Source organism: Ursus maritimus, unplaced genomic scaffold, assembly GCF_017311325.1.
Source record: "Ursus maritimus isolate PB19 unplaced genomic scaffold, ASM1731132v1 scaffold_3, whole genome shotgun sequence".
NCBI lineage: Eukaryota > Metazoa > Chordata > Mammalia > Carnivora > Ursidae > Ursus > Ursus maritimus.
The window spans coordinates 56,655,722-56,660,200 of NW_024425563.1; the positions used below are offsets into that span (position 1 = coordinate 56,655,722).

Here is a 4,479-nt window from a genome sequence, read left to right on the forward strand (position 1 = left end):
TGGTCTGTGCAGATCCTACATGTCTCCAAAGAGGTCACTTGATTGCAAAGTTCCATGCAAAGACCTAACTGCTCTTTACGTGGAGAGTGTTGATTTTTTAAGCATACGTTTTGAGAAATGAAGTCAATTACTCAGACCATCCATTTGTTAGAATTCCCCAAAATTTAACCTAAGAATAAAAATTGCTGATGCAACTGGAGGTTTCAAATGTGGCACTAGAGAGAGGTATGTGATGTACTCACTACATTATCACTAACAGTTACAATGACAAAAGGGGACCAGAAATGAGCCCAGAATTTTGGGACATCTCTCCCCTATTGATGTGGGCTGGCCCCCTTACAACACAGCTGTAGAAACATATTCCTGGGGCATGACCCCCATTTGTTGAACAACTTTAACCGAGGAACAAGAATGAGATGAAATGCCATAGTCTCAGTTTCACATCATAACCTTTCCCATCTCATATATGTATGAACACAAAATTTCCTGATTTTTCATGTTGACATCTTGTCTGATTTTTTTTTTTTTAACTATAAAAGAATCTAGGTTTGGAAACACTAGAAAGTATGGCCTCTGCCCTGAAGAGGAGACCCAAAGGACAAAAAACACCATCCTCCCCAGCTCTGACAAAGGCTAGGAATTGTGTCCCAGGCAGAGGAGGAGGGACATGCCAGGTGGTGTTAGGGAGAGAGCGTTGACAGAGAGCAGTGCCTCAGCGACTGCGTTGTCGAGCCTCACCCTCAGCCCAGCCCATTCAGTTCAAGCCTCACTTCCATTTTGACAAACAAAATTAAAACAAATTTTGATTTTTTCAATATTTTAGGCATTTTACATCTGAAGGTCAAAGAAAGTTGCGCGGAAATTGTTTCTGTAAGTAATAAACAGAAGATTAAGATTTCATGAAGCAATTAAAACCAAATGTAATTATGGTTGAAGAAAACATGTCATAACACACCTGCATAGTATTTAACAGTCTGAAATATTGGTGTTAAGAAACACACACACACACACACACACACACACACACACACAGGCATATTAACCATTTCTATACAAACAGCCCGGTTAGAAAGCAGAGGCCTGAAGGTGCCCCACGGGCCTGAGCACTCAGAGCAAGGAAGGGGCAGAATCCTCTGAGGCCGCCTGGACACTCATGTGGTATTTTGCAGTTTACAGTATGCTTCCAGGTCTTTCTGTCCCCTTCATTTGAGCCTCACAAGAGGAGTGACCTACCACCCCATTTAGAGTTCAGGAGACCGTGATTCTCTCAGGGACCAGAAATGATTTGTGAGAGCTGAAAGCTGCGGTCCTGAACCACGCCAGGCCTGCTGCGCTCTGCAACGATTTGCCACGACTTCAGACTTCTGACAACACTGGAGCGTTTCCTTTCTTTCTCCCAGGAATGCTGCACGATGGGTAAAGCAGACGGCAGTCATCATGAACAAGTTAAAAACCTGGCTTGAAAGGCGGGGAGTGATTCGCTCAAGGTCAGGCTGCGCTGGAGCCGAGCGTGGAACCCAATCTCGCGCCTGTGAGCTCGGTTTCCTTCCTGCCCTTTTCTCCTGGCGTCTTGTCAATTCCAGCATCATCTGCGGCAGAAGTCAACGCTGAAGGGGCTGGAAGACCCCGAGGACACACGTAAACATAATTCGATGACATTTTTCCCAAGAAAAAATGGGTCCAGGAAAGGAGATCGCCCACATGACAGCTTTTTTTTTCTATGTAACGATCAGAAGGCGCAAATAAGGCTTAAAAGGCACAAAAAGTCATACTTCACAGAAAAACGTCTGTGACGGGCAGGGAGTTAGGAGGAAATAAAGCAGAGGGAAGTAGGGAGGTCGGAAACCACATCAGTGACTTTAGACTTCAATTGCTGCATACTTTTTTTTTCACGAATACTGACATGAGAAAAATATTTGGTCTTACTTGAACCTTTTATACTTAGTAGCACACAGATTCAAAAGAGATGGAAATTTCAGAATCACGACTTCCAGTCTGGGGAATAGTCAGGTTTGGAAGTTAGCGTTGCACTTTGCGTCAGGCGGAGCGGGATAATGAATGACAGGCAGCTCCGCACGTGGAAAAGACCCTGTCTGAGGCTCAAGGCTGAGACCCAGGACTGCGTAGCTCTTTCAGAAACAGGGTCAGCAAACCTGGTTCCAGCTTGATTCTGCCGCTGGGGAGTTAACCAAAACACTCAACCTCAAAATCCTCTGTTGTAAAACAGTGTGAATAATGAGCAGGATAACGGTGACCCCATTTATGCCAACCAAACACTTAGCATGCGTTCTTGTAATCGTTCCACGCATGACCTCTTTACGTGGTACTAGACTTACTCCCGTTTCACTAAACTAAGGCCTAGCCAAGTTAATGTGCTTAGAGGCACCACTGGTCTGATTCCAAAGGCCATTCCCTTAACTTGCCTTATTGGAAATAATATTTTTTCCTATGGTAAAGTAATACACGGGCGTTCTGGTTTTACCTATTAGTCTTTCATGAGCTTTGTTTATGGGTCAGTCTCCTCAAGGTCAGTTCCAAGGATGATGTCAAATTTTTGACACTTCAAAGCTGAAGATTAGATCCCAAATGATGGTAACAGTGAATTTTGTATAACTATTCAGAAAGCCAGGCATTAGAGGTATCCTTCTAGGCCTATTTCCAGTAGAAATTTTGGCAACTTCCCTCATACTGCCATCACCTCTTATAAAACTAGACTGGAATGGGGAAAAGCAGTGTGATTTAAGCTGAGCTCCCATGCCTAGGGTGGGTGTATTAGAACCCACATTTACCATACAAAATCTTTAAGAGTAAAGAAATCTAGCACCTTAAACCTAAGGATCTATGGGGCCTCAGAAGGGATAGCAGGAAGGATAGATACTAAAAGACTTATTAACCAGAAATGGAAATTTAAACTCAGCTTTGGCATAGACCGATGCTACCATGCTGTACTTTGTGAAAAACTAGCCATTTGGGGGGTCAAATGGAGGATGGGTTGATGGTATCTCAGAGGATGAGTTATGTCGGAGAAATGGATCTTAGCTGAAGAAGCAGGAGAAAAGGCTGACTGCATGACAAGTCATGCTCAGATAACTGGCAGACCAAGGATACCAATTCCCATTTGCCTGCAATAGACAGGGATTTAAAGACCAAAACAATACCCCAACTCTGTTGCCTCCTGGAGCAGAGAGAAAACAAAGTTCTGCAGGCACAGGTTTGGGATTAGGCAGGTCAAAGTGTGGAGAGGACGAATGGGAGTGATCTAAAAGAAATGGATGTGTGTGAGTGTGCTAAAAAAAATTTGCATTGGACTAGAAGCCCTGTAGTTTCAGGGAGTGGAGGTGGAGTGATATGTAAGCACAAACAAAAATTAGTTTTTCACTAGAGAAACATTTTAAACTTAAAAGCAATTTCTGATAAGACACATATCCTGCCCACTCCTTTGGCAAACGTTTTAAACAAACAAAAAAAGGAGGTGATTTAATCTCCCTTGTATAGGTAACACTCCAGTCCATTTCTCCAAGATAGGCTGACTCTAGAAAAGGTCTAATTAGTTGAACACTTACAGATCTCTGTACTACTTGTATAATTTGACCCCATCTCTTCGTGGCCTGAGGCTTTCCCTATCTGCTGAAAAAAAAAAAAAACCCAGTGGGAAATGATTTGCTTGAGAAACTATCCCTTAGTAGAAGGTAACTTCTGACACCCAGGACTACTTAGCTCTTTCAGAAACATAAGGGGGTCTTCTGTTTGTACTCTCATCTAGAGTAAGACTCCGTGTCTCCTGCAGGATCATTTGCTAAATATTAATGAATCCACAAGATATAAAGAACCCCTGGGGTGACCTAATTACTTTTAGAACTGCTTAATTCCTGTAAGTAATCCACCTCATTAATCGTGCCAAGCAATACTCTGTGTTTGAACTTTCATGGCTCATTTCCAAAATGTTAACATTATGGTAAGACATTGTTTGCAAACCATGGTCTGGCAAATAAAACACTAAGAGAACCACCAGAAATGTTGAGTTACAGTCACTTTCCTGAATCATTCCACTTTGTGTTTTAAAGATCAAACCCCCTTGGTCTGAACTGTCTACTTTTTCTTCACTATGACTCCGTGATAGACTAAATGTAACTCCCTCAAAAGATGTCCACCAACTGATCCCCAAGATCTGTGTATGTTACCTCATGTACCAGTAGGGACTCTGCAGGTATGATTAAGTCAAGGATCTCGTGAAAAGGAGATGTCTTGGGCTTTCCAGGTGAGGACATTACAATCACAAGGGTCCTAGTAAGAGGAAAACAGAACGGTCAGGTCAAGGAAAAGCAAGGTGACAATGGATGCAGAGATGGGAGTGATGTAGCCACAAGCCAACGAATATGAAAGCTCTAGAAGCTGGAAAAGCCAAAGAACGGCTCTGCCCTGGAACCCCCAGAAGGAATCAGCCCTTCCAAAACCTTGATTTTTACTCTTAAAACTCAT

At 42.9% G+C, this 4,479-nt stretch overlaps 1 long non-coding RNA gene across 1 annotated transcript; it reads right to left on the reverse strand.

Moving 5' to 3' along the window:
• Positions 1 to 790: 790 nt before the first annotated feature.
• LOC121105835 lies at positions 791 to 4,256 on the reverse strand. The gene is made up of 2 exons (XR_005838581.1): positions 4,182 to 4,256; positions 791 to 1,589 (listed from the first exon to the last, which is right to left on the reverse strand). It is a non-coding gene; the product is annotated as an uncharacterized LOC121105835 (long non-coding RNA).
• Between the last annotated feature and the right edge of the window lie 223 nt (positions 4,257 to 4,479).